The 12,473-nt window shown below is 43.3% G+C and overlaps 1 protein-coding gene across 1 annotated transcript in view; it reads right to left on the bottom strand.

The window, feature by feature from the left end:
- LOC149985256 (uncharacterized) overlaps positions 1–12,473 on the bottom strand; it is a 536,389-nt gene that overhangs the window by 443,713 nt on the left and 80,203 nt on the right. The window lies entirely within an intron of this gene.

Below are 12,473 nucleotides of genomic sequence, written 5' to 3'. Positions count from 1 at the left end.
TCTACTTCAACCACAGTCAGGTGTGTATGTCAATCGGCGGGTCTATAAACACAGGTGTTTTCCCGTCTAGACGGTGGGTGGGTGAATGGGGGGCTTGGAACAGTCAGAACAGTCAGTGCTAGAACAGAGTGGTACACCTCTCTCTACTTAACCACAGATGAGATGAGCACTTGCCGCTCCACCACTTTCATTTAAAGGCATAAAATCAGCCCAAGCCCTTATCAAAGGCAGGGTGTTGTGAAAGAAATCCTTCTGACGAGTGATCCAACCCCAGACAAGCGTTTCAATCTAGTCTACAATGTCTATTTTTCTCTGCCGTTCTTATAACCCATGACTTACTAGGGTCTGGATTGTTTCTTGGTCAGGCAAAACTCCAGTCGCTATTCTTCATACTGATGCCAAAGATCAAAGATGCACCGTGTGATTATGTAACTTTATTCTATACTATGTTACAATAATTATACCCACTCGCTGAAGGGACAGAAATGGAAAAATATTTCAGCATTGCCCTTTTAATTTTAGCAAAGGTGTTTGTTAGTGCCGAGCTGAAAAGGCACTTTGAAGCAATGACAGATCACCAAGTCCACACTACTTCAAACAGCAACAGATATCAACTAAAACCGGTAATAACGTTATTTTACGCTCTGGGCACTTTTCCAGTCCCACAAAAAATGCAACAAAGCGCCTATGCAAAGCCCTCACTCTATCACTTCAAAACCTATTCCGGTGTCTGCCTGCCAGCTGACACTATTTGCCAGTGTGTTTGCATGTGTAGGCTACCTGCACATCCCCCTCTGAAGCTTAGGCTACTGTAGCCTACTGATGTTACAAGCGTGAATAAAAAAAATAGGGAGAGATTTTTAATTAGAGAAGAATTTATTTAACTTTTTCAATACTAAGGATAATATAGTTATCATGTTTCACATTGGTATTTACTAACTACAAAAAGGTAAGATGTGATTTTAATTGTGGTGCCTCTCTGCACACACAAGCTCGTTAGCTAATTAGCTATCTCTGGTCCCACGGTAAGCTAACTATCGGAAGTTCAAAGACATTCAAAGTTCCTCCACAGAAGCCTCTCCTCCGTAGGATTAATTCTGTGGGCCTAATTCAGATAATGCATGTCATAACAAGATGCCCAGTGCTTGAGGCCAAGCGTCCTCCTCCACCCTCTCTCGCTCTCTCCCCACCTGTAAACTTTCAGTCACATTTCAGGCCTTACACTTGTCTATCCATTTCGCATGTAAAAAACTACAGCTTGCCCGCTCCATAGCAAGCTGCTCTATCCGCACTAATTGGTGAGGTTTATTTTCGAGGTTTAAAGAGGAACAGAAAGGAACTACATAAACTTGTACTTTTTGGGGGTTCGAACTGGATCAGAACTTTATTTTGCAGGTCGGAACAGGAACTTTCAAAGTAAACTTACCAAAACGTATTAATTGTGTTAGAAGCTGTTAAATGTCATAAGTCAGAATTTTCAGCTTCAAATTAGAGATGAGAGTTAGACATTATTTTTAGATTCCGTGTGAGGAAAGTAGAACTCTGATAAAAGTGTCGGGAGAGGAAATATTCTCAGCTGCAGTCCTGACAAGTCAATCCAAAACACAACAAAGGCTGCTGCTCTGATCTGGACTGATACGGTCTGTCCCGTCTACAATCCCTCGACTGTAACCACAGCGATATCAGGGGGAGGAAGTGGACGTGTTATTGTTCGACTGTAACCACAGCGATATCAGGAGGAGGAAGTGGACGTGTTATTGTTCGACTGTAACCACGGCAATATCAGGGGGAGGAAGTGGACGTGTTATTGTTCGACTGTAACCACGGCGATATCAGGGGGGGGAAGTGGACATGTTATTGTTCGACTGTAACCATGGCGATATCAGGGGGAGGAAGTGGACGCGTTATTGTTCGACTGTAACCACGGCGATATCAGGGGGAGGAAGTGGACGCGTTATTGTTCGACTGTAACCACGGCGATATCAGGGGTGGAAGTGGATGTGTTATTGTTCGACTGTAACCACGGCGATATCAGGGGGAGGAAGTGGACGTGTTATTGTTTGACTGTAACCACGGCGATATCAGGGGGAGGAAGTGGACGTGTTATTGTTCGACTGTAACCTCGGCGATATCAGGGGGAGGAAGTGGACGTGTTATTGTTACAAGCTCAAATACTTTTGGTGGATGACACATACAGAAGACACACTCGCACACTACAATGCAAACTAAAAGTTGTGGTACACACCTGCTGCTCGCTCACATACGCACACACAAACCCTGTACCCTGTACTCGTTTGCATACTCACAAAGACTCAAATGCATCTTAACATACACACATGCTAAGACAAATGGACTGAGATGCAAAACGGTACATGAAAAGACATACAGTTAAGCACGCAAATATGTACATGCATTCAAAAAACAGCAACTGAGACCCAGATGCACATTAACAAATGCTCTCACACAAATATACTCATGTATCCACTCACTCACTCACCCACTCACTCACTCACTCACTCACTCACTCACTCACTCACTCACTCACTCACTCACTCTTTACACACAGAGCTGTAGTTGCAGCCTGTGCCTTTGGCCCTGGCAAGGCTCCACCCTGGGCTCCTGCAGCAGAAGGAAGGAGAACAGACCTGTCCAAACCCAAAAGACAGGAATGTCCAACCCCACCCAAGATAAGCAGGTTTGTCACTAATAACAACGCACAGAGCACAGCCCTGGGAAACACCAGGGCCAATCACATGCAGAGAAAACACAAGATGAGGTGCTTTGCAGCTTTTTACATGCCTGGGTTCAGTCATCGGTCAGCTCTCTCTTTAAAGGGAAATTTCACCACTGCTCAATTTTACTATACATGTCTATTTATATGAAATGATTATATTATGTTTCATAAAAAGTTAGAACTTCCTCACTAAACGCAAATACGGTCTCACGGGTAGAAAGGGGCCAGCTACATTTCCTGGTTGTAAGCAAACCACAATATCCAGAATTCATATTTATTTCAGGACGCAGTACCGCTAAGTGAAGGCATATCCAGTTGTGAGAAATAGCCAAATGTCTGTGTCTGTAGTCAGCACTTTCAGCCAGAGGATTTTGAAACGGAATTGAAGTCTCAACTGATGGGGTTGCCATGTTATTGAATATTGAAAAGAGATGCTATTCCATCGATTTTCCCCTTCACCTCTAAGAGGAAGCTGAGGTAACGTAGCTAACTTTACCTCGCTAACAAACTACATTTGTTTATCTAAACTAAAATCTAGCTAGCTAGCTTTAATAATATGCTGGCTAGACATTCCAAAGCATGTAATTAGCCAGCTGCTATCTGGCGATTTGATTTATAACTTTTCAAGCTAACATTAGCTTCGTTAGCTAGCTTAATAGCTAAAGTAACCAAACTAACTACCGGACTATGTGTTCTATTTAGAGTCCGATTCCGTCAACATAAGTAGAGGCGTCAACAGAAGCACCAGGAACTAGTGTAAGTCTCCTTCTAAAATCATACTAAAGTCTACTAAATATTTCCCATGATGAGCAAATAAACATACTGGAGCTAGGCATAAACATGGACTGTGTCTTGTTGTCAGAGTTAGTGTGTTTACAAGTAGGCTACAACTTCTACTGTAGTTTTCTCTGTATTATGGAGGCTTAGTTGATTGTTAATGTAAGGCTTGAAGTCAACATTGGAGAAAAGGAGTTATTAGTAGGGAGGCGATGGTGTGGGTGACTGACTGGTGTCTGTTGGGGGTGGGTATTGTGTGTGATGGTTAGTATGATCTATTGACATGAGGGGTGTGGGTAGATAGAGTACCTTGTTTGATTGTGTATTGATGGGGACAAAGTAGTAAAATGTTGTCTAATCACTGACTACTGTGTGTCCTACAGACTAACCCTGCTACTGATGACAATGACCTTCAAATCAAATGTCATAGTAATGTTGTAGTAACAATGCAGTGCTGTAGTAACAACCTTAACCAACAATGCAGTTTTAAGAAAATAAAACAAAAAAAAGTAAGTGATAAGAATAACAAATAATTCAAGAGCAGCAGTAAATAACAATTGCGGGGCTATATACATTGAGTACCGGTGCAGAGTCAATTCGCAAGGACACCAGTGTCGAGAGTAATTGAGGTCATATGTACATGTAGGGGGGAGGGGGGGGGAAATGCAGATAGTCTGGTTAGCCATTTGATTAGATGTTCAGGAGTCTTATGGCTTGGGGGTAGAAACTGTTTAGAAGCCTCTTGGACCTAGACATGCTGCTCCGGTACCGCTGGGCGTGCGGTGGCAGAGAGGACAGTCTATGGCTACAGAGGCTGGAGTCTTTGACAATTTGTAGGGCCTTCCTCTGACACCGACATCAGGCAGTGATGCAACCCGTCAGGATGCTCTCGATGGTGCAGCTGTACAACCTTTTGAGGATCTGAGGACCCATGCCAAACCTTTTCAGTCTCCTGAGGGGAATAGGTTTTGTCGTACTCTCTTCACCACTGTCTTGGTATGCTTGGACCATGTTAGTTTGTTGGTGATGTGGATGCCAAAGAATTTGAACCTCTCAACCTGCTCCACTACAGCCCCGTCCTCCTTTTCCTGTAGTCCACAATCATCTCCTTTGTCTTGATATCGTTGAGGGAGAGGTTGTTGTCCTTGCACCACACGGTCAGGTCTCTGACCTCCTCCCTATAGGCTGTCTCATCGTTGTCGGTGATCAGGCCTACCACTGTTGTGTCATCGGCAAACTTAATGATGGTGTTGGAGTCGTGCCTGGCCGTGCAGTCATGAGTGAACAGGGAGTACAGGAGGGGACTGAGCGCGCACCCCTAAGGGGCCGCCGTGTTGAGGATCAGCTTGGCGGATGTGTTTTTACTAGGGATGCACGGTATATCGGAATCGGTCGATATTATCTAAAAATGCCAACATCGGTATCGGCCCGATGTCTAGTTTAAAGGCGATGTTAAAAACTGACGTCAAAGCTACCATGCATACCTATATAACGTAAGTACATGACGTAATGACACTACGTAAAATGTTGCGATACACGTGCAACACAGTATTCCTAACCTAGCCCACAATATCTGCTATGTGGACAGAGCAGTCGTTTGAAAGAGTAAGACAATTTCAGCGAGACAACTCAAAGGCAAAATCCATTAAAGCCAAGACATTGGAATTCAATGCCCTTGACAATCAACCATTCTCTGTTGTGGATGATGTTGGCTTTCGCCGACTGGTCGAGCACCGGTACACACTACCAAGTGAGCTATTTTTCAGACGTCCTACCGGAGTTACACAGTAATAGCGTCACTGCTATTAACTTCATGACATACATGCTATGGAATGCTGTTTGGGTCTTTATGTGTCAAAAAAGACACAGTAGCACTGTCAAAGCTGTACAAAAAAAGTCTGTAAACAAGCAAACACCGGCCACAAACAATGCGTTTGTCACATCTGCTCCTGCTACGCCCTCTGGTGTTCATCCGGTGTCTTTCTTCTCTGTGTGATTGTGTGGTTGGAGACAGGTGTGCTGGAGACAGAGCAAATCCCTTCCAGCTGCAACTCGTTCCATAATCAAGACCTCTACAAATACTCAGTCCTGCCACTTTCACTCTGCCAGATCGTAATCTCTGCTCATTACCGCTCTGTCTCTGGCTCCTGTCTCCTGTTCCACATTTCACCACCCAACTACCTACCTCTGGATTGTACTTACCATCACTACCTTGGATTCCCCTCAGGATCTGTTTACCAAGTTCTACTCAGCCAACTCCAACCTCAGTCTCCACATTTGTTTTTTCTGCAACTCATCCGAGCTTCCCCGGGTCTGCACTCCATATATCTTTTTGTAACAATAAATATTTTGGTTCATTCATCCCTATTTCCTCATCTGAGTCTGCTCTTGGGTTCCCCGGTGTCGCTCCGCTTAACAGTGTTTACAATACCGCATTGGCAATAAAGCATAATCTGTTCGACCGCAACTTCTGGGGTAGCTAGCTTTAGCTTGGTACCTAGCTAGCACCAATACAACCAGCCTGAAAACAATGACCAGTAGGAACTGCAGTCATTTTCATTATTCTTAGCAATGATTTAGGAATCCTTGTAAATATTAGCTAGGTTGCCACTTGTTGTTGAATTTAAATTTAGTTCATGAAAATAAATAGCTAGCCAGCTACTTAACCTTGTTGCCCAAAGCTAAAGTTATAAGCAGCCAGCTAGCTTCATCTGGCTAGTGAGGCTTCGACCGGACCATGTGTTGTGAAGCTAGCCACAATAAGGATTAGGTACAATAGTGGAATTTGCAGTTTGCCATTGACAGTGAATACAAATAGTAGAATTATGCCCTAATTTATTTTGAAGGCTAACTGCAAATCCACTATTGGGGCTAATCCTTATTGTGCAATAGGTCGAAGCAGTGGGTGGTAAAGAAAGAGTACAAGAGGCTTGTCCACCTGGCTGTGGAGTGCAGAAAAGACCAGACAGTTGTCAACAAGGAGCCAGAGTCTCAACCCCCCAACCCAACAACCCTGGCAACGTTACCATAATGCCAAAGCCTGCTAAACCAGCTGGCTTTACTAATTTCAAGAAGAGGTTCAACTGCTGAAGAACATTTTGGAACCTGCCTGGAACATTCAACCAACACAATATCCATATTCAGTTAGACTGATATTGTAATATAGTATAGAATGCTTAGTATTCTCACAACTGCATTGTGGTATAGATAGTGATCGCTTTTGTACGTATATAATGGTGTTACATATAATATTTTTACAAGTGTACAGACAAGTGACTTAATCATTCCTGCTGCATCAGAAACCAATAAAGTGTTGACTTCAACTTCTGGATCAATTCATTGTGATATTAATTAAATGTATTTGGATAAACTAGCTTTAGACTTACTGCTAAAACAATTGATACAGGGAGTTGGTGTATCATTTCAACTTTAATTTGTTGGCAAGTAAACATGTTTCAAAAAAACAATAGATTAGTCTGTCTAACTGAGGTGAGTTTACACAACAGGTATGTTAATGTCTGACATACACCACATTAATAAAAGTATGTGGACACCTGCTCGTTGAACAGAGTGAGCAATGAGCTGTCGCCCACTCTTAGCTATGATGTGGGCGTGCCCCAAGGGTCAATACTGGGGCCCCTCCTGTTCAGCCTGTACATTAATGATCTGCCTTCTGTCTGTACTGGGTCTGAAGTTCAAATGTATGCAGATGATACAGTGATATATGTGCATGCAAAGAGCAAGCAACAAGCTGCACAAGAACTCACTACTGTAATGGTCCAGGTTACAAAGTGGCTCAGTGACTCGTGTTTGCATTTCAATGTGAAAAAACTGTTTGCATGTTCTTCACAAAGAGGGCAACAGATGCTACTGAGCCAGATGTCTATGTGTCAGAAGAGAAATCCTGGGGGTATCTGATTTTAAGTACCTTGGCATCATACTTGATTCCAACCTCTCTTTTAAAAAGCATGTGAAAAAAGGTAATTCAAATAATCAAATTCAACCTAGCTAATTTCCAATTTATACAAAATTGTTTGACTACAGAGGTAGCAAAACTGTACTTCAAATCTATGATACTCCGCCACTTAACATACTGCTTGACTAGTTGGGCCCAAGCTTGCTGTACAACATTAAGACCTATTCAGTCTGTCTACAAACAGGCTTTCAAAGTGCATGATAGGAAGCCCAATAGCCATCATCACTGTTACATCCTCAGAAAGCATGAGCTCCTGAGTTGGGAAAATCCTGTGCAATACACCGACGCATGTCTTGTATTCAAGATCCTAAATGGCCTGGCTCCCCCTCCACTCAGTATTTTTGTTAAACAGAAAACCCAAACATATGGCAGCAGATCCACAAGGTCTGCCATGAGAGGTGACTGTGTAGTTCCCTTAAGGAAAAGCACCTTTAGTAAATCCGTTTTCTCTGTGAGAGCTTCCCATGTCTGGAATACACTGCCATCAGACACACATAACTGCACCACATATCACATTTTCACAAAATGCTTGAAGACATGGCTAAAGCTCAATCAGATATGTGAACATGGTCCCTAGCTGTGTGTTGCCGCTTTCCATGTCTGTTGTCTGTAGCTTGTGAGGTGTGGAAACACTTTGTTGCTTTTATGAATTTTGTCTTGCTGCTTTTTGTTCTATGTTGCTATGTCTGTATGCTACATCTTGATTGTCCTATGTTGCTCTGTCTGTATGCTATGTCTTGCTTGTCCTATGTTGCTCTGTCTGTATGATATGTCTTGCTTGTCCTATGTTGCTATTGTCTATATTGTAATTGTTTTTAATAACCTGCCCAGGGACTGCGGTTGAAAATTAGCCGGCTGGCTAGAAACCGGCACTTTTACTGAAACGTTGATTAATGTGCACTGTCCCTGTAAAAATAAAATAAACTCAAACATCTCATTCCAGACTCATGGGCATTAACATGGAGTTGGTCCCCCATTTGCTGCTATAACAGCCTCCACTCTTCTGGGAAGGATTTCCACTAGATGTTGGATCTTTGCTGCAGGGGCTTCCATTCAGCCACGAGCGTTAGTGAGGTTGGGCGCTGATGTTGGGCGATTAGGCTTGCCTCGCAGTCGGCGTTCCAATTCATCCCAAATGTGTTCAATGGAGTTGAGGTCAGGGCTCCATGCAGGCTAGTCAAGTTATTCTACACCGATCACGAAAAAACCATTTCGGTATGGATCTCGCTTTGTTGATGGGGGCATTGTCATGTGGAAAAAGACAAGGGCCTTCCCCAAACTGTTGCCACAAAGTTGGAAGCACAGAATCGTCTAGAATGCCATTGAATGCTGTAGCATTCCCTTCATTGGGCCTAGTGCAAACCATGAAAAACAGCCCAAGACCATTATTCCTCCTCCACCAAACTCAAATGTATCTTAACATAACACATTTTGTTATGGGATCTTTCACATCTCCTTGAGTCATCAACTTCTTTGTGAGAGAAAGACGAAAACAGTATTACACATTCATGGGCAATCGTTGTGTAGAATGAGACGTCTTACAGACACACGTTAGCTAGCTAGCTACAACACACAGGTATAGTTACTCCAAAACTAATGAGTCATAAAGCCATAGTCTTTCCGTTACTCTCCGCCATTATCATCAAAACATTTATCAAGTTTTGCTCCTAATGAGAGGCACAGAGGCTAGCTAGCTAGCTATAACAGACTATAGTACATTTTAGGTATATCAAATATACAGCTAGCTAAACTTGGCTAGCTTGCCTTGCAGTGGTACTAGCAAGCCCCGATATATCCGAATCAATCACCAAATTGTACTGTACAACAGTGCTTTGTGTAAAAAGAGAGCTTCTATTGCTAGCTAGCTAATAACAGCAAAATGATTGACTAATTTTTAATTTGCCCTCCTGAGTCCTGGCCCAGCTGGTCTAGGCTGCCGCCGCCACAGCTTGTTAGTCTTGCAATTATTTTTCCTTGCTGTCTCAACTCCTCTTCAGTGTATTCTGGATCAAATAAATAGGGCCGTACGTTCCTATGTAAAATAAAATAAAAACATGGAGGAAGCGGAATCATCAGAAGCAGCCATTGTAACTAATTATTTAGCAATCTCGGATACACAGTGCATGGTTATATAGCTTCCGTGAACCTGTAAACTACTACCTCCACCGTTTTGAAAAGACCGCCGTTGAGGGTGGGAACAAGGAAGAAGGGCTCCCGTCAGGCTGTAGTCTTTACAAAGCCAGGGAAAATGAGTCGACCTAGATATCCTGCAATGTCCTGGCAGATAGGAACATTGTTGAGAATTCCAGCTAAGAATTCCAATTGCTCTATTGCACAAGGCCAACCATATCTACTAGGTGCTAGCGTGATCGTGCAATCAGCAAAACACAAAGGCCACAATAATTGCTACAAAACATGACTCATTTTTAGATCATCAGACAGCAGACTCAATCAACCAATGATGTCATTGGTTGAACTCTCCCAACCAATTTTTTTTTTTTAAATACAGCAATAGTGCATAATTATGTCTGAAACACCCTCATCACTCATAATTATGTAGGAAGACTAGAAAAACACCCCAAATAGTGTCTTGTGGTGACATTTCCCTTTAAGGGCCAGCCATAAAGGCTGGTTATCTTTACCTCAACCCATACTTTTTTTGCCCATCAGACAGAGGGCATCACAGGAGGTTGGTGGCACCTTAAGTGGGGAGAACGGGTTTGTGGTAATGACTGGAGAAGAATAAGTGGAATTGTATCAAATGCATCAAACACATGGGGCATTCCATTTGCTCCGTTCCAGCCATTATTATGAGCCGTTCTCATTGGCCTCCACTGGAGGGCAGGGTCATTGGGTATAGTGGCGTTACAGTTTCAGCCATGGGCTCTCAGCCCTGTTTCATTTAATCATTCCCATTACGTCTTTTAAACAACTATCAATCACTCAAACATCTATCCATCCCATCACTATCCATCAAACACCACTCTATACTATTACCAGGAGGGAAACACTAGAACAGGTACCAGTGGTGGGAACTCGGAAGGAGCTGACCCTCGACGTACACATACACAGACACTCAGAGAGATACAAATACACACACATACACACCAGGGTTGAGGTCAATTCCATTTAAATTCAGAAGGTAAACTAAATTCCAATTCTAGTGTACTTTCTGAATCGTCTGGAATTTAAAAAGGAATTGACACCAACTCTGATACACACAAACTTGGATATAAACACACACACACACACACACACACACACACACACACACACACACACACTTCCTTTCTCTAGCATACACACACACAGTGGCAATCACAGAGTAGGACATAAGCCCTCAGAAAGGAATCGCTCCCAGCATCACTAATGCAGCTCATAAATCACTTTGCGCGTTTGGGTAATGCTCCACTGAAGAAGAGTGGTGAACCCAACCCAAGCCTGTACAAACCAAATCAGTTTATTTGCTGCTTACACTGATTTGTAAATGATAAAGCAGGTGCAGCGAAATTATTGTGTATCTAACTCCAGCAGTGCAATAAATGTCTAACAGTACAATACTAATACAAATAATGAAAATTAAAAAACAAGAAACAAGTGCCCCCTTCCTCAGAAAATAACAGATCATTCTTGATTCAATGTATTCATTTGTCACTTCCTAAACTGAAATTGAATTGACCCCAAACCTGTGTGATGTTTTCCATGGGATTAGGGAGTTCCTCTTCACTAGTAGGATATATCACACACCGCTGACGATAGCTCCACACTCTGCTCCAACAGCTCCACTAGTCCACAGACTACCATGCTAGGGCTGATGAAAAGACAAGAACCAAGGGTTCTGATCTCACATTGGAAATTAAGCAGGGCCTGGAGCACACTTAAATGCTCCAACACATACTGTATCAAATCTTAACTTTAGGGGGGACACAAAAATTGATGCAAGATCAAGATCTATGTGGCAATTTCCTTCTACCTATTTTTAACCCAACACTATAAGTACGGTAAGAGAAAGTTTTCATTGGCATGGCACAAAAACATGCCTTGGCGTTACATGGTTGTTAGACACCTGGAGAAGAGTCTGACTGGCCATAAAACAGACAGTCTAGAACAAGTCTCCAAGGTATTTCTCACAGGCAGCCCTAGTCAAACCACATACACCACCATGCCACTGCCCCCCAGTGGCCGAGGCCGGCATCACCTTCAGACCGCCAGCGTTGTGTTGACACATGAGCACTCGGAGCACTCTCAGGTTCCATCTCATTGACTCCTTACATTACCACCTGGAGCAGAGCTGAGAGCTAAGAAGCCCTCAGGAGAGCTCTGTGTGTGGGTGTGTTGACAGTGTGTAAAGGTACCCATAGTACCCATGCACCCGCCCGGTAATCAAAGCCAACAAAACACTGCTTCCTAAAAAACACTCTGGCACAGCAAGTGACCAATTCAACCTGCCATTTATTTCAGAGATATTGGGTAAACAGAAGAGTTGTATTAAGTCTGATGACTGTGCCAAACACAGGAGACATGACGACAAAGGCAGATCTGAGGGATAGGCTAGGTAGCATAGCTCTACTGATGTTCCTGGAGCAACAGCTCACACACTGATTTACCCAGATGTTTCACCCAAAAGACTCAGACTAGGCCTACATGAACCGGCATCCGTGTCTCACTGGGACATGCTTCTGTCGGACCTTCCCTGACTTGGGGCCAAGCCCTGGGTACTTTCCAGCTGGCATTTACATATCAATGGCTAACTGAACATTAACACCTCAAAAAGCAAGTTTTCAATGATGCAGAGGTTGTTGATTCTTCTCACCAAAGTCTTTAGTGTCACACGCCTGATGGAAACACAACACGAGAGCTGACGTTAACATAAAACTCTGGCGGCCCCTCTGGTGTGGGGATAAGTCTCAATGGAAAAGCAGCATTACTGACTGGAGGGGAGACTCGCACGGGTAAACCCACAACCATCAGTCTGACCATCCAGAC

Source organism: Oncorhynchus mykiss, chromosome 2 (assembly GCF_057628025.1).
Source record: "Oncorhynchus mykiss isolate SJ-2025 chromosome 2, ASM5762802v1, whole genome shotgun sequence".
Taxonomy (NCBI): domain Eukaryota; kingdom Metazoa; phylum Chordata; class Actinopteri; order Salmoniformes; family Salmonidae; genus Oncorhynchus; species Oncorhynchus mykiss.
Note: the sequence above shows the minus strand (reverse complement) of the source record. Positions and strands in the feature narration are given on the sequence as shown.